The sequence below is a fragment of the Canis lupus genome, chromosome 9, assembly GCF_011100685.1.
Source record: "Canis lupus familiaris isolate Mischka breed German Shepherd chromosome 9, alternate assembly UU_Cfam_GSD_1.0, whole genome shotgun sequence".
NCBI lineage: Eukaryota > Metazoa > Chordata > Mammalia > Carnivora > Canidae > Canis > Canis lupus.
In genome coordinates, this window is record NC_049230.1 from 28,026,031 (window position 1) to 28,044,570 (window position 18,540).

Here is an 18,540-nt window from a genome sequence, read left to right on the forward strand (position 1 = left end):
TTGAAAAGAAAACATTGCTTTTATCATCATCGCCCCCATCAATCTTTTGCTATCTTTTGCTAGCATTTATCGTTATTCCAAAAGCAATTCACATAGTGTTCTTATAGTTCAACACATATCCCAGCTCTAGAGGAATCAGTTGTGGGTTGTCATTTTTTGTGTGTTTTTTTCTGTAAAAGGAAATATCTTTAACTTCTTGTTAAATGGCATACGACATAAATGTAGTCCATTTATCTTGTGCAGTCCTTTCGTTTTGGACTTATTTTCTAGAGGTTTGGCTCTTACATACATATTTCTTTGGCCACTGAATTAATAATCCCCTCCTAACATTGCCCTCTCAACCCAATTCAGAGAAGTGCTTTATCTCTAAATGCTGTTTTCCTTTTATGAATATTTATAATTCTGATGCTTCTATTACCTAGTATACATTTTCTTACTCTGAATTCCTGTCTCTTAAAGCCTTGTTTTAAACAATGCACTGTACTGCTCTTTCTTCTCTCTTTGATAATTCCAAGTATCAAGTTAGTCCCATTGTGGGGGGAGAAAATATAACAAAACAAAAAAACACTCCCACTGATTTGTATAGACCTAGTGTTGTCCCCAGAGCTCAGTAGGTTATAACTCTAAACTTCTCTAGTCTTCTTTATTTTCTTTTAAGATTTTATTTATTTATTCACAAGAGACACAGAGAGAGGCAGAGAAGCAAGCTCCCTATAGGGAACCTGATATGGGACTCGATCCCAGGACCCCAGGATCACACCCTGAGCCAAAGGCAGATGCTCAACCACTGAGCCACACAGGCACTCATCTTCTCTAATCTTCTGTTACCTGTGCAGTAGTTTGCTAGGGACTCAGTCCCCACAAGCACCTAGCCTCCTTGGCATCCCTCTTTTCTTCCCCTCTGACATTTCTCTTAATTCCTTTTCTGCTTCTCATTTCCTGCAGGCCCAGTTAATCTAAGACCCAAGCTTCTCAAGCATGAACCTCCTCTTCAAATTATCTCTGGTATTCCCGGTTATGTTTATTGTTCTACCCTCTTCTTATTTTTTTTTTCTTTGTAAACTATAGCCAGGGCTGAGTTTTGTAAAGCAAATCTTCCCTCTGTCTTTCTGCACCAGAAGGACACTTGTTTCTGCTATTGTCATATTATATTGCTCAAGAGTCGCTATGATATTTCTCTTCACTGCTTCCTGAAATGGACCTTTACCTTTATTCTATTTTTATCAACAAGACCCTTCTATTTTCCTCTCCTTCAGGTCCATAAATATTTCTTGTATATTTTGGGGAAGATGTTAAGACTTCATGAGTCTTGGACTCACAGCTTTCCTTGCTGCATTTTTGTAAACTTTTCCAAATCGTTTCAATGTTGATCCCTCTTTTTCCACAAGAGTTACACTACTTGTCCCTTTTTGTAAGGGCACAGCTGTGTTCTTCTTTTTCAATTAACCCTTTTTCTTTTTTTTTTCCTTTTTAAAAAAAAAAAAGATTTCATTCATTTGACGGAGAGGGACAGAGAGAGAAGAAGAGCAGGGGGAGTGGCAGGCAGGGGGAGAGGGAGAAGAAGCAGCGTCAGTTAAACAGAACAGGGAGCAGAAGAGAAAGCCCAATGCAGCATCAGTCCCATGGTCCCCCTGGGACCATGACCCGAGCCAAAGACAGCCACCATCTAACTGACTGAGCCACTCAGGTGGCCCTCATCCTACCTTTTTTCATATCACATTCATGACATGTGGTTTCTTAATTCTAGGAATAGTCATGTCTTTTACAAAACTTAAAAATAAAATTGAGTAATTATGTTATTTTTTTCTAGGAATACTACAAAGCCAGTAAACACTACTTAATCCCAGGAATTTGATTTTTAAAAAAAATATGTTACTTTGGTTATTCTTTTACTTCTTGGAGTACCAAGTATTCCAGATAGTATACTATCTTCTAGGAAAGCAAAAATAAATTTCCTGCTTAAAATGTACTCAAAATTTCATGGAGACATTGGAGTATAAATAATTTTGATTCATGTGGTAAATAAAACTATGTGATAAAGAGTTATGGGAACATAGAGGAGACAGAAATTCATCTAAAGAATTAGAGACAGCTTCATAGGGGAGCACATCTTTGAATTGTGTATGAAAAAAGTGAATAAGCATACACAAAATGGAAAGGATATGAAAGAGATGCCCATGTTGCAGAAATATATTTTATATGTAGAGGTAAAAGGTATAAAAGAGCATGGTACAATTAGGGAAAGGAAACAAGTATGGCTTGAATCAAGACTAGATTATGTGAGGAAGGGAGATAGAAATCTAGTGGGCAGAGTATATTAGCAATAGATTATGTAGGGACACCGGGTGGCTCTGCCACTGAGTGTCTGCCTTTGGCTTAAGGCGTGATCCCAGATCTGGGGATGGAGCCCCGCATTGGGTTCCCTGAGAGGAGCCTGCTTCTCCCTCTGCCTATGTCTCTGCCTCTCTCTGTGTCTCTCATGAATAAATAATAAAATCTTTTTTTTAAAAAAAGGAATAGATTATGTAGCTCTGTTTTGCCAGAATTTGGGCTATAGTCAAAGGTGAATGCAAACATGGAAATGTGCTAGGTTAACATGTAGAGTCTATTTGTTGGAACTGTTATATTCAAATAATGGAATGTTTTTGTTTAGCCGCAGGCAGAGTTCTTTTGCTCTGCGTGACTGTGGTGGTGCCCCCACTGAAGCAGACCCTGCCATCTTTAATTCCCTGGACATCAACATGTATCCGGCAGAAGGGGAGGCAAAGAGACCATAAAGTGTAGTACAGGAGGTTTTTATAAGCCAGCCCTGGAGGTAAGGGCACTTCATTCTTTCTTTAAAAAGATTTTATTTATTTATTTATTTATTTATTTGTCTATTTATTTATTTATATTTTTTATTTTTTTATTTTTTAAGATTTTACTTATTCACGAGACACACACACACACACACACACACACACACACACAGAGAGAGGCAGAGACACAGGCAGAGGGAGAAGCAGGCTCCATGCAGGGAGCCTGACATGGGACTCGATCCCAGGTCTCCAGGATCAGGCCCTGGGCTAAAGGTGTCACTAAACTGCTGAGCCACCTGGGCTGTCCCTGATTTATTTATTTTAGAAAGAGCAAGAGAGTGAGAGTATGTGCTCACAAATGGAGGAGGGGCAGAGAGAAAGAGAGAGAATCTTGAGCAGACTCCCCACTGAGCACAGAGCCCCATACAGGGCTTAATCTCATGACCCTGTGATCATGACCAGAGCTGAAACCATGAGTTGGACGTTTAGCTGACAGAGCCACCTAGAAGCCCCCTTTTTTTCCATACTCTACTGGCTAGAACTAATGGACAAGCCTATATATCTACTTGGAAGAGATATTGGAGAACATAGTGGATTGTATGCCCAGGATAAAAGTTTCTGTCCCAGTAATGCAAAAATTTTAAAGTGGTAGGAGTTTTCAAGAAGGGAAATGATGTATCTAGTTTCTCACTTGGATGAAGAATACCAAGAGAGCAAGCTTGGAGGAAATAAAGCAAGTTTAAAAACGTATATGTTGAGTTTGAGATGGTTTTAGCATAGGAATATAAAAGGAGGGTAAGCCTGGAGCTTGGAAGCACTTAAATTATTGTTAAATCTTTGAGAAGGATCCAAACAAAAGTGAGATAGTTGAAATTACAAGGATTAATTATCTGACCAGGAATAGTGTGTAGGGTAAGTAGAGAGCAAAAGATCTACCTTAAAAATTTCTTATTTAAATAATTGAGTAAATTAACATGAATCAAAAAAGGGCAATGGTTGTCAGAAAAGTAGGAAGAAAACTAAGAGCAGTGTCACCAAAGCCAAGAGAAGGAATGGTTTTAGAAGAGGACTTAGTCAACAGCATAAAATGCAATAGAAAATCCAGGTAGGAAAAGGATCAGCCAATGAGCTTAACAATTAGAGGTTTTTAATGGCCTATGGAAAAGCAATTTCAATTAAATTGTTGGAGTAGAGGCTAGGATGCTGTGATTTAAAAAAAGAATGGGAGAGAACTATATAAAAACAAAGCATGACTCTTTCAAGAAACCTGGATAAGAGGGAAAAATAAGAGAGAGAGATAGTGACTTTAGGGAGAACAGGGTTGAGACAAGGTTTTATTTTGAATTTTTAAAGGGTAGTAGATATTTGAACATGTCTGTCGGATCAAGGGAAGGAGCAATGGAGGAGGTTTGAAATATCCAACAGACAGAATAATTGATGGAGCAATGCTTTAGAGGAGGAAAAGTTGCAAACATAGGTAGGGGCATCAGCTTTAGAAAGAAAATGTCAATATTTTCTTTTGGAGAGGCAAAAAGAATGAAAAGTTTAAAGGATACAGCCATTTGAGGCCAGAGGGAATATGATTCTGAAACTCAAGTTCTACTGTTATTTTCTTGAAGAAGTAGGAGGCAAGGTCTTCCAATGAAAGTGAGTTAGGGGTGAGAGGAGAGTTAATGGCTGGATAAAATGGAAAAGGTTTAGAAGATTCATGGTAAAGGGGAGGAGGCGGCATCCAAAACCCTTGTGAAAGTGTTTCTAGGTATCACTGAAAACCCAAATAGGACAACAGTTATATTATGTCCTGTGTCTTCAGAATAAATTCTCCATTGAAGGGTAAACCCTTCAGCCTCCACTCTCCTAGAGCCTGTGTGGGTTCTCTACAATTCCTTTGGGTCCACCATTCTTTATGGAACTCTTTTGGAAGACAAATTTGTTTACCATAATCTGCCAAACTCTCCAATTTGACAGGCCTTATGGGTAAATGGGCAAAATCTTAACCATTTCCCTGTTTTCTCTCTTCTTCAAAATGCTTATTTGCTGATAACTTTTACATCCTAAGACAGAGGAAGAAAATTAAGTCTGTTACTAAAATACCATAATTTAGCTGCTTTTCTGCATATTCATTAATAAAACATTAGTGATCACATTCCTTGTAGCTTCCACATTCATAACACTCAATATATTAAGATCTTGACCATCTAGTTCATGATTCAGGAAATTTCAAAAGCCATGCATCTTATCGTCTGGGGTGCTGAGATGAGGAAGGAAACGGACATGGGGTAAAATTGAGACTAAGAAGTTTAATTTTGATTCACCCTTAGCTTGGCTCTCAGATGTTTACATATTAATAGAACCATAGTTCAGAAGACTGCCAGTACCAAAGAGTCCAAGCCAGTTGTCTTAGTCTTCCTAGGTTGCTATAATAAAATGTCATAGATGGGGTGACTTCAACAACAGAAATGTATTTTCTTCTTTGTTCTGGCAACTGAAAATCCAAGATCAAGGTGCCAGCAGGGCTGAGATCCAATTTGATCCTCAGGCCTATATAAAAATGGCCAAGATATACAAAGAATGTCTGACCCAATCCAGGGAGCTGGGACTCTTTCAAAGGTATTAAGTCTTCATAGAAGGTCTTGAGACTTTTCTGAGACACAACTCTCCCCACATGGTAAGGCAGAGGCTACTGATACAGAAATTGGGGATGGTTTGTAGCCACAGGTATATATCATTAGTCACTTCAGATGAAAGAAAGGGCTGACACATCCTATAGAACTATTCACTCACTACAACCATATTGCTTTCTTCATTGTCTTCTCCACTTCTGAGAATGCATGGAGAAAGGATGGGAATGTTGAAAGTGGAATCATCATCATAAGATTAAGCCAGCTAATGGTAGTGGTAGGACTAGAACCCAGGCCCCAAAATGTCCAAGTGTTGTACTTAGACAAGTATATATTATTGCTAGTCTAGTATATATTGCACCCTAACTTTGAAGTCAGATTGACATTCTCTATAGGGAGCAGAGACCTCATCTCTGTTTTATCACTTCTAAATTATTGTTTGAGACTTAGAGGGTGAAGTGCTTCTGGAATGATGAAAATAAGGGCTCACCATTTTGTAGCACTTACGTGTCATCCACTTTTGATGTGTGATATCATTTAATTCCCCCCAAACAACACTGTGTAGTAGATATTATTACCATTTTCATTTTATAGATAAAGAAAAGTTGAGAGGAGAATGAGGGGCCACAGCAAAGAAATAGCAAATCCAAGATTCAAACCTGGCTTGACTGAGTGTAGAGCCAAAGGTTATTACTAGGAAACCACAGACCACGTGCCTGGTAGAAACTGCCTGCTCTCATCAAGCAGAAAAGTGAATTCATATAAATCTTTAGTATATTGGTATTTTTTACAACATGTATTTTGTGCCAATACGTTGTTGGACCCAGCCATTTAAAGATAATGCAAGTTTTCCCCTAAATGATAAATCAAACATTAATGATGAAGTTTATTCTCCTCCTTCTCACAGACAGACTTTCAGAAACACAAACCTCAGAGAGGCAAAATTAGGAGCCCTTCTCTGGAAAGAATGAACAATTCAGAATCCCACGATTGTTTGAAATAATGTCCTGATTCAAAAAAACAAAACAAAAAAAAAAACAAAAAAAACAACAAAATGCAACCAGAGGCTTAAAGAGAATGAGGTTGAGATGTTAGTCCTAAAATTATCCATTATCCAACCTCAGTGAAACATCAAATATACAGTTGGTCTCTTCCCCACCCCGATCCCCCATCGCCAGCTTAGAGAGTTTCAATTATCCCCAGAGGCACACCGACCTGCTGTGCTAAGTAATAGTCTCAGAATTCCATTCTGAGACTCTTTCTACAGCCCATCTCCACTACTGACTCACTGCATGATTTGCTAAAACTTGGTTTGCTCACTCACTGAGATGAACTAAGAGAAATAACACTCCTTCTAACGTTTAAGACTATGAGCAGACAACCATGCTCTCTGGGCAACAAGCAAAGAATGCTTAACAGATGTAATTTGCTTCGTGTTGCAATCAAAACCTATATACAAGAAATCATCCAACAGATAGTTAATGATATGCTTCATCATTATTTGACTGCACTGTAATTTGACCTAAATGGTGAACGGTTTGTGTAAATTACTATATTTATTAGCAATGACTATCTCTTAACGTTTGTATGGCACTTAAAAGTTACAATGCACTGTACCATAGATTATCTCATTATCTCACATGAGAAGATCTAACGAGCTCAGTAAATATTAGTTTAATTTAAATCACTCAAAACATGTTAGAAAAGCTGGCTAGTAATTACTAACTCCTTTTATGGATGAGGAAGCTGGGACTCAGAACACACAGCTATTTTGTGATTGGGCCAAAGCTAGAGCCAAAGCCATTTGACTTCCAGGGATGGCTGGTCCTTTCACTACCACACAGTCAAACATAGCACTTCTGAAAGTAACATTAATGCTGGGTGGAGGTGAAAAATGGGTGGACTAAGTAAAAAGTAACTTTTCAGCTGTCCCTCTACAGTTTAGTTTCCTCTATCTCCTTCAAATGGCTTATCCTTTAATCCTCTCTTCAGTAGAATTTTGCACCACCTCCCTCTTTCAATGCCTTAAGGCAGATGGATCTGTCCTTCATATTGGTTGAGATTTCAGAGGGTAAGGAGGAGATACAAAACATATACCTCTCAGAAGACTATTGCTACCTATTAATACTAGTTAAAAAATTATATTTGTATTATTGTGCTTTATAGTTTTTAGAGAACTTTCTTTATGTAAATGGCAAAAGTTTAAATAGCTTATCACAGGAGGGTTTCTATTATCTTGCTCTTGCCTGTCCCCACCTAATATCAGCTCCCCTATTCCTCTAGATACACTCAGCTCCAGTTGCAAGAAACTTACAACAAAACTTGAAGGTGATAAGGTATTTTGTACCCTCATAACCTAGCACAAGCTGTTTGCATTCATTGCCTCTCCCCTACTTTATCCAAAGACTTTAATTCTTTCTCTTCAAGGCTTAGTCATCAGAGTCCCCTGAGGGTGATTTTAAGGAACACTATACCTAGGCTTTGTCCTAGGCCAGTTGTATCTGAATCTCAAGGGCGGCAAGCTATAAATATGTCTCTATTTGATTTTGGTGCATGAGAGGGTTGAGAGCCATTATTCAGATTTCTGACTATCCCATTAGGCCTTCAGCTCTTTGAGGGGATGGAGGATTTCATTCAATTTTGTATTCCCAGAGCCTAGCATAGGGTCAGACTCATTTACTAGGCTTTTATTTATCTCAGAAACAGAACTGTCTGGGTATACCAAGGGATGCTGGAGTTTCAAACTCTGCTTTTATTTACCGATATAAGTAGGCTCCATGCCCAATATGGGGCTTGAATTCATGGCATTGAGATTGAGAGTTGTGTGCTCTACCTCCTGAGTCAGCCAAAAACCCCTTAAACTCTTCTTTTAAACAAAGACACTTTTGTACTGGGTCTTTGTATAAAGTTGCAATATGCCTCACATTGCTAGATGATACCTTCTGTGTCATCTTTTCTGACTTGATGCATTTCATTCATTTTTCTTGGTTTCCTGAAATCCAGTGTGTTTCCATTTTGGCTTCTGCCCTCTATCTAGCCCACATCTCTGATACTGCCATGTCTATGACTGTTACCAGTAATTGATGCTGGCTCTGTTTTCCAGTTAGCCTGAACATGGCCTCAGAATCCTTCTCAACCCAGAAATCCAAGCTCCATTTCAAATAAATCAGTAGATATGCAAGTCAAAATCTATTTGTATTCCCTGACCTGGACTCTTGAATTGATGACATAAATTTGGGTTGGCTAATCTGCCGAGTCGTGTTTTCTAGTATAGAATTTCAATATCCCCTGGCTTTAGCACTACATTTATAGAAAAGAAAGGTGTTGCCCTGTGCCCTACATACTATAGACTGAATGTTTGTGTTCTTGCAAAATTCGTATGTTGAAAACTAATCTCCAGTATGATGGTATTTGGAGGTGAAGACTTTGGAGGTAGTTAGGTCATGAGGATAGAGCCCTCATGTATGGATTAGTGTCCTTAGTAAAGAGACCCCAGAGAGGTTCCTTGCCCCTTCCACCATGAAAAGTTACAGTAAGAACATGGTCATCTATGAACCAAGAAGTGAGACCTTACTAAGCACTGAACCTGTTAGTGCCCTAATCTTTGACTTCCCAGCCTCCAGAACTGTAAGAAATAAATTTCTGTATATAAGCCACACAGTTTATGGTATCCTGTTTTAGCCTCCTGAGCATACTAAGACATCATCTCAAGCCTTGATTTTTGTCCTCAACAATCAAAGGAAATGAGCAAGTGTTAATTGCATTTCATGTGACCATCTCATACCGCTATGTCAAATTTGGGGAGTATAATAACCGACCTAAGAACAGTTGAAGTCATCTAATTATACATTCTCATCCTACTGATATTTACAAATAGCCCTATCCTGATATTTACAAGTAGCCCTATCCTGATATTTACAAGTAGCCCTATCCTGGTTGTTGCTGTGGGGCCACTGTCTTGGCCTTGACACCCACTTGTCTCTAGGCTCTGAAAGTGGTTGGGCTTGACCTTTTGAGCTTTAATCATCACCATGAGAGAAAGTGCCCTGGGGAAAAAAAAAAAAAGAAAAAAAGAAAGTGCCCTGGATAGCCTGCTAGTCCAAGAGGGATGTGCGACAAGTAGAGTAGACAAGCTCAGCTGCACCTGACATCATTTAATTCTTATATCCTATAAACAGCAATATGACTTTGGGTAAGTGATCTCACATCCATATGCTTGTTGTTTCAGACTTGTAGAATGAACTGTTTATAAACTGTTCTAGCCTTAAAACTGATTCTAACAAACTAGCAGTTGGAGGGGGAGGCAGAAATTAATGTCTCTTAATATACATAAGGAATATAGGATTCTTAGATTATAAATAATTTGAGCAAGGACATTCAATAAATAAGTGTGAAGTGAGAATTCAAACTCAGAACTTCTAACTACAACACAAAATCTTTTACCATGCTATATAGATTCTGATTAAATCGTAGTTCTCTGCTTTAGAAAAGCAAGATGAGTAAATTTATCAACACTAGAAAATTTGGTTTGGAGAATATTGTGGTAAGAATATTGACTGAAAAATGATTTTAGAACTTGTAAAACTTAGGGCAGACTGGAAAAGGGCTCAATTTGATGGTGAACATTGTGGGATTGGAGGAACCAGAGAAAGAGTCCTATGTCCTTAGGAATTGGATGGGATGAAACGAAGGTGATATGATCATTGTGTCTCACCAGGGAAGCTTCCTAGTGTTTCTCAAACCACTAATGAATTGAATATCTATGGAACGCATCCAGGAATCTACATTTTAATAAGCTCCTCAGCTGATTCTTTTATCACTTATGCATTAAATATTGAGACTGCCTCAGATGCCCTTTAATACAAAAATCAACACCTGGGGTGCTTGGGTGGCTCAGTCAGATAAGTGTCTGCCTTCGGCTCAGGTCATGATCCCAGGATTCTGGGATTGAGTCCCACATCAGGCTCTCTGCTCAGTAGGGAGCTTCTCTCCCACCATTCCCCATTGTTCACACTCTCTCACACTCTCACTCTTTCTCAAATAAATAAATCAATAAATCTTAAAAATACAAAGATCAACACCTGAAAAACCTACCATCAGGGAACTCAACACCTGCAGTCATTATTGTCTCACATCAGGAAGGGTGTCCTAAGGTAAAACAGAAGACAAGCCATCCCCCACCCTAGAATCCAGTTATCCTTTATCATACAGGATTGAGCAATTAAAGGGCTAATTGTATGTGTCATTCCTGAATCAGAGATAATTCTCCAGCTTCTCTGTTAAATTCTGTTCTCACTTTTTCCTCCATATTTGCATCTTAGGTACTACATTAACTTGTTCTGTTGTTTTCTTGATTTCAAGATTGTGTCTGTGTTGCTTCCCTAATTTGGATTTAGAGGAAGTTATTCTAGACATCTGTTTTCTTGAGCAGAAACCTATAGTTAACATCTGGGTAGGACTTTCTCTTTTATAGGATGCTTTTCTTCACACCATCCATGTGGTTTGGTAAGAGTGGCTTTGTGCTTGCTGTGAGCCACCTTCTGGTTACAGCTGATAAATTGGAAGATGGGAAATTGCCTACTTGACCCAACCTTGCTCCCAAGATTATGAAAGTAGATTTAAGTGGTTTTCCCGTGGACTGACTAGTCACTTCAAAGAAGTAAGTTTACATCAACAACTGTTAGTGGTAATATTTTTCCAAAACAGAGAAGGAGAGAAAGCACCGGTGGGGTAGGAGATACATAGAAAAAGAAGCAGATGTGCAAAGAAGTACAAAGAAAAGAGAGAGACAACCATTCACTTTTTATCTCCAGTTGATCTAGAGAGAGGAGTTAAGATTCTTTTTTTTTTTTTTAAAGATCTATTTATTTATTTGAGAGCAAGTGAGCAAGCAGGGGGAGGGGCAGATGGAGGGAGAGAGAATCCTCAAGTGGACTCTCTGCTGAGCATGGAGCCCAACACTGGGGCTTGATCCTAGGACCCTGTGAACATGACATGAGCTAAAGTCAAGAGTTGGATTCTCAACCAACTGAGCCACCCAGGCATCCCAGGAGTTAAGAATCTTATTTTCTCATATGGATATCCTATTGGCCCTGCTCCATGCTGAATCGCCACTGCATTGCAAAGCCATCTTTGTCATAAATTGATACTTTTGTCGGTCTATTTCTGGATTCTTTTCAGTATATTTATTTGTTTATCTTTGCACTGTCTGAAAGTGTGCATTTTGGAAATCTTAATATCTAGTAGAGTAAGTCCTTCAGTTTTGGCCCTTTGTATTTTTATATCATTAGAAGTTTATTAGTTTCTACCATAAAGAACCTACTTTGATGGGGATTGCATTGAATACTTAAATCTATGAAGAGATATATTTTTTAAAGATTTTATTTATTTATTCATGAGAGATACAGAGAGAGAGAGAGAGAGAAAGAGAGAGAGGCAGAGACATAGGCAAAGGGAGAAGCAGGCTCCATGCAGGGAGCCTGACGTGGGACTCGATCCCGGGTCTCCAGGAATAGGCCCTGGGCTGAAGGTGGTGCTAAACCATTAAGCCACCCAGGCTGCCTCTATGAAGAGAGAATTAAAGTCTATATAATGTTTTATGATCCAAGAATATGGTACATTTCCATGATTTAGCTTTGCTTTAAATTCTCTTAATCCTATTTTATAATTTTTACATATTTGCACATTGTTCATAGATTTATCCTTTTTTGATACTTTTATAAATGTATCCTTTAAAATACCCATGTTCTATTTTTTGTGACTATTTAGAAATACGGATGGGGTTGCCTGGGTGGCAGAGTCAGTTAAGCAACCAGCTGTTGGTTTTGGCTAAGGTTATGATCTTAGGGTCAAAACACTGAGCTCTGCATTGGGCTTCACACTCATCATAGAGTCTGCATAAGACTCTCTCCCCCTCTCTCTGTACTCTTCCTCCACCCTCTAAAACAAATCTTTTTTTAAAAAAAGGAATACAGGGATCCCTGGGTGGCGCAGCGGTTTGGCGCCTGCGTTTGGCCCAGGGCGCGATCCTGGAGACTTGGGATCGAATCCCACATCGGGCTCCCGGTGCATGGAGCCTGCTTCTCCCTCTGCCTGTGTCTCTGCCTCTCTCTCTCTCTCTGTATGACTATCATAAATAAATTTAAAAAAAAAGAATGTTTTAGAAAAAGGAATACAGATGATTTTTGGGGTGCCTGGGTAGCTCAGTTGGTTAAGCACTGATCTCAGCTCAGGTCTTGATCTCAGGGGCCTGAGTTCAGGCCCTGCATTGGGCTCCAAACTCGGCTGCTTAAGAAAAAAAAGAAAAGAAAAAGAAAACCAGATAATTTTAAAATACACTGACTTTGCATCCAGCCACTTCTTCATATGTATTTAATAGTTGTAATAGTTTTTCTGTACATTATTTTGGATTTTTAATCTAATAATATCATCTAAGAATAAGACAGTTTTATTTCATCCTATCAAGTTATTTTAAGAAATGTTTACTATACATGGTAATAATCAGTATTTTTGTCTCCTCACAATCTCAGGGAGAAAGTGTTTTGTATTTCACCATTCAGTATAATGTTTGCTATACCTTTTTTGAGGGGAGTGGATTTTGTTAATTATATGCATTTATTTTCAGTTTTCTTAGAGGTTGTATCATGAATGAGTATTGGTTTTTACCATATGATTTTTTTCTGTGTCTATTGAGATTATTGTATTTTTTCTTTTTTTTTTTAATCTGTTCATATGATGAGTTATATTGACTTTGAATCTTAACCAAGCTTTTTATTTCTGAAAGACACCAAACTTTAATCATGGTATACTATCTACCTTTTTAATTTAATTAATTTATTTATTTTTTATTATCTATCATATTGTTACTGGGTTTGACCTACCTTCCTTCCTCCTTTTTTCCAGAAGATATGCAGGTAATTTCATTAGAGAAGAGGCTTATAATTTTAATTTAATATCCCTGTCATCTTTTTTTCTTAAGATTTTTATTTATTCATAAGAGACAGAGAGAGAAAGAGAGAGAGAGAGAGAGAGAGAGGCAGAGACACAGGCAGAGGGAGAAGCAGGCTCCACGCAGGGCGCCTGACGTGGGACTCAATCCCGGGTCTCCAGGATCATGCCCTGGGCTGAAGGTAGTGCTAAACTGCTGAGCCACCTGGGCTGCCGTCCCTGTCATCTTTTTAAATGACAATTAGACTGACTTTATCACAAGAGTTAGGATATGGAAATCTCAGTGTATTTATATTTTTTAAAGGTACATTGACTTATAAGGCAGATTGGTTGTGGGATGATAATACAACATAACAGCAGAAGCATTGTAAACAGTGCTGAAGGCAATTTATAAAAAGGTAATGGTAGTTGCTCAGGGAGTATAAAACTAAGTGAATCTACGTTTGTTGAGACTAGTGTTTGTTAATCTAGCACTTTATGTGTCAGCCTATTGTGGGACTCCTGTCCTCTTCAAATAGTACTTAGCACTTTATGGATTATCTTAATCCACCCTACAATACTAAGTGGTAGATACTTTAAAAAAATATTTATTTATTTATTTGAAAGAAAGTGTGGATGTATGAGTTGGGGCATGGGCTGAGGGAGAGGGAGAGAGAATCTCAACCAGATTCCCTGATGTGGAGGCCTGACACAGGGCTGGATCTCAGGACCCTAGATCATGATCTGAGCTGAAACCAGGAGTTGGATGCACAACTGACTTAGCTGCCCAGGTCCCCCATTTGACAATTTTTAAATCTCCATTTTGCAGGTAGGAATATTGAGATAACACAAAGAATAAATAACTTGTCCAAGATGATAAAGAGTTCATATTTAAGATGGGATTTGAAATAATGACAATAATCTTATTATATAGGTATTTTCCCCATTTTACTTATTAGGTTATTCCCTTTCAGAGAAATTCAGAAACTGCCCCAATAGGGCACAACTAGTAAGGAACTGAGGTAGGTTTTAAACTCAAATCTGTGTAATTCCAGCATATATGCTTTTCCTTCCTTCCACATGGCTTCAGGGACATCCTTGGGCCTACTTTGCATACCATTCTCTGTAAAGAGCAGATTGCAACTCTCATCATTGTAAAGCTACACATTCTCAGAATTGGTTGAGTGAGTACATGGGCCTCCTGCCCAGATTTAGAATTCTTATCTCAGCTCCATCATTCATTAGCTGTGTGATGTTGGTCAAGTTGTTTAATCTCTGTGAAGGACATGGGGTAAAGGAATGAAGGTAATCTGTTTATTATGACTGTGTGGTGGTGGGAGCATTGTTGAGAGACATCATAATGATCCTCTTTCCTCTTGAGCACGATGAGTTGGGTCTCACTCAAGTGTGCTAGGGCTTCATTTGTGTGTTAGCATGAGTGTCTCTCAGTTTTCAAAAAATATGGAGTGCTAAACACAATCAACATAAGGTTGGCACTACTTGCTTTATGACAGTTTTCTTAAAAATGTATCCATAATATTGTAACTACTATCCTTCCTCTACTAAAACAGAAGTCAGGTGAAGTGATTATGAACACAACTCTGAACCCAGAACCTGAATTCAAATCCTGTCTCTGTCACTTAGTAGCTGTGTGGCCTTATGGCAGATTACTCAACCTTTCTGTGCCCAGTTCCCTTCCCGAGATATGATTATTGGAATGGTGTCTACCTAGTGCAGTTATTATTAGGATGACACAAATTCATTAAATTAAAGTTTTTAGAGCAGTGCCTGGCACTCACTAATTGTTCATTTATTATTGCTGTTGGCATATTAATTATTATTACTACTACATGTCTTCTAACTGTTATATGAATAGTGAAGAAACATAAAAACCAAGCCATTTGACACCACCAGAGCTGTCAATTCAATAAGATCTGTTTGGACAACTTCAAAAGAAGTGTTTCAACATGTGCCATGAGCAGTACTGTGACACATTTGTCATATATAGGGGGAACACATCACTTAAATATATATATATAAGATATAGATATAGATATAGATATAGATATATAAATGAATTTATTCCACCACGAGTTAGACTTCCTACTTGCAATACATATTCTGTGTGTGTGTGTGTGTGTACATGTATGCTTACCTGATAAGTAGTTTGTATGGTACATAAGTACACAGGAATACTGTCCTTACCTGTCCTCATCCCCCAACCATCACCATGTTGCTTCCAGCCAGATAAGATCACTGTGTCACTGTTAACAGTTTTGAGTGAATCCTTTCCATTCTTTTGCTATAAATAAATAAATAAATAAATAAATAATCAATCCAGTTCTTTGTACACAAATGGAATATCTATTTTTATGCAGTCTTTCCCATTACTTAATAGTATACTGAGGAAATCTTTCCATGTGACTGTTATAACGCTACCCCACCCTCTTTAGTCCTTGCATAGTATCTAATGATATAAATGCACCTTAATTTATTTTTCTATACTTTCCTTATTGTTAGACATTTCAGTTGTTTTCTGGCTTTTACTGTGAAAACAGTACTTCAATAAACATTATCCTGCATATTTTTCCATGCACATAGATATGCATTTCTTTAGGATAGGTTTCTGGAGGTTAAGAGTTTGTGTGCCCTGGTGTTTTAGTACTTATAAACCTTTTTGAAAAAAACGATCAATGTAAAATATCTGCTAGACATAGGACACAGGACTAGGAGTTTAAGTGTGTTGTGTCATTCAGTCTTTACTGTCAATTCTATCTGTAGGTGACAAAAAAGGCTCCTGTAGACTAGGCAACTTAAGCCAGTCATACTCCTGGTTGGTGGTATTAAATGTTCATTTTTTGGTGCCCTTCTGAGTAATTTTTATGCTCAAAAAAGACTATTCAGATTCAAATTGCTTTTAGAAGCTAATGTTTAATTTATTAAAGCAAAAAATCCAATACCTTTCTTCCTTATGCTTTTAAGTTCAGTCGATATACAGTATGATTCTGTTCATAAGTCTCAAGAATTTCAGCAATCACATGTGAGGGGATTTTGCATAATGTTTGCTTCCATTTACAACCTTTATAATTAAACATCTTCAAATATTTTTATAAGTATAAAATTTGATATACAGGATTTTTTTTTTTATTTAAAGCATTCAGATTGGTGACTGACAAGCTTTCCCAACTCCTTGCATAATTCCTAGAAACTTAAAAAATAAAACATAAATAAGCTGAATCTAAAGTCACTTTTTAGTGTTGAACATAAATTGAATATGACTTCAACTTAAAATATATATCCAAATCAGTTGCTTACACATATCAAATTAGAGTAAGAAAAGTAGAATCTTATCTCAATTGGCTAAATTACGTAAAATGTGAAGAATATAAAGTAAGATTTTAAAATGCACACTCTTGATTTAGAGTATTAATATTATGGGTTTTGTTTTCTTAAATATGTATAGAATTCATCCTGGATCCTCCCAGAATTTAAGATGCTAAACCATTAAGAATAATAGTTTTTGTCATACAATTTCAGGATTAATTTCTAATAAAGATTTTTGGTGATTAAATTCTCAGATTCTTGAGGTTACATAATATCCCCCCAAAATTATCCAGAATTTTGTCAGTCATCCTGACAAGATGCACTGAACTGTTTAGTCACTTTGTTAATTACTCAAATGAGCTCTATGTTCACCTCTAACATTTTGAAAGAAGTACATTTCAAACACAATAAACATAAAAGTTTGTTACTCAAAATATAGTGTTTAAAAACACATATTGAAAATAACATCTCATTTTCCCTAACCTTCTGAGACTAATTGAACAGATGCCTTTAAATGAAAAGTTAACAGGAAAATTAACAGACAGTTGTTAGTCTTTATTTGATATACTTCTCAGAAATTGAAGAAATAAATTCCTTTAATAATGTAAACTAATTTTGTTTGTTTATTTATTTATTTATTTTTGCCAGTTAGACCATTTCTTTTCCTTTGCTTTCTATAAAATTAAAGTAGGACCAAGGCCAGGACCAGGGTGAGATAAGCAAGGCATCTAGAGAGCAAAATTTAAGAAAGCATTCACCATCCTGTAAGCATCGACTCCGTGCCCGCATGGCCCTGACAATAAGCGCCTCTTTCCTTGTCCTACCCTGGCCTTAATTCCCATCCATAATCCTGGCCCCAGTAAGACCTACTTGAAATTGTTGCTACTTCAATAAAAATTAAAGACAATTTTTGCTATTAGAACACTGCACAATTTTTGTTGTAGAACTCAGAAGGGGCTCAAAGAAATGATTGCCATTGCTATAATGAAAGTACTATATTGAGAATAGGCTTCTTCATGCATATATATGTATATATATGAAAACAGGTAAAAAATGCTGAATCCTGTCTCATTTCAGTGATAAGTCATAATCCTCCAGGGATAAATGGACACATTTTTAAACAAAAGCTCTGCATTAGTTCCCTATAGATGCTGTGACAAATTACCTCAAATGTAGTGCTTTTGAACAGCACAGACTCAACATCTTGTAGTTCTTGATGACAAAAGTCCAGAATCTCACAGGGCTAAATTCAAGGTGTTGTCAGAGCCATGTTTTCTCTGAAGGTTCCAGGAGAACCCATTTTCTTGCCTTCTCTGGCACCTGGAGGGATCTGCATTTCTGGGTGCATCTTCTGCTCTGTCATCTCATCTCTTTCTCTCACTTTGATTCTTTTACTTCCCTTTTCTAAGAACCCTTGTGATTACACTGGGTCCACCCAGCATATTCTCCCTGTGTCAAGATCCTTAATTTAATGACATCTGGAAAATCCTTTTATCTTGTAAAGTAACATATTTGCCGATTCTCAGGATTAGAACATGAGAATTTTGGAGGGAGCATTATTCTATCTATTACAACCCCCTTTCACCTCATTAAGAGATGTATTTTATTTTATTTTTTATTATTTCATTTTTTAAAAGATTTTAGTTATTTATTCATAAGAGACACACAGAGAGAGGCAGAGACACAGGCAGAGGGAGAAGCGGGCTCCATGTAGGGAGCCTGATGTGGGACTCGATTCCAGGACTCTGGGATCACGCCCTGAGCCAAAGACAGATGCTCAACCACTGAGCCATCCAGGCGTCCCAAGCAATGTATTTTAAATGAAGTTTTAATACTTACATAAAAAATGTTTTATTAACACAAACAGTATT

At 37.6% G+C, this 18,540-nt stretch overlaps 1 long non-coding RNA gene across 1 annotated transcript in view; it reads left to right on the top strand.

The window, feature by feature from the left end:
• The window catches only part of LOC119873431, a 38,507-nt gene extending 30,751 nt beyond the window's left edge, over positions 1-7,756 (top strand). Inside the window, exons 2-3 of the long non-coding RNA XR_005364050.1 lie at positions 2,654-2,815; positions 7,703-7,756. This is a non-coding gene — a long non-coding RNA (uncharacterized LOC119873431). The remainder of the gene's footprint in view (positions 1-2,653; positions 2,816-7,702) is intronic.
• Positions 7,757-18,540: the final 10,784 nt, after the last annotated feature.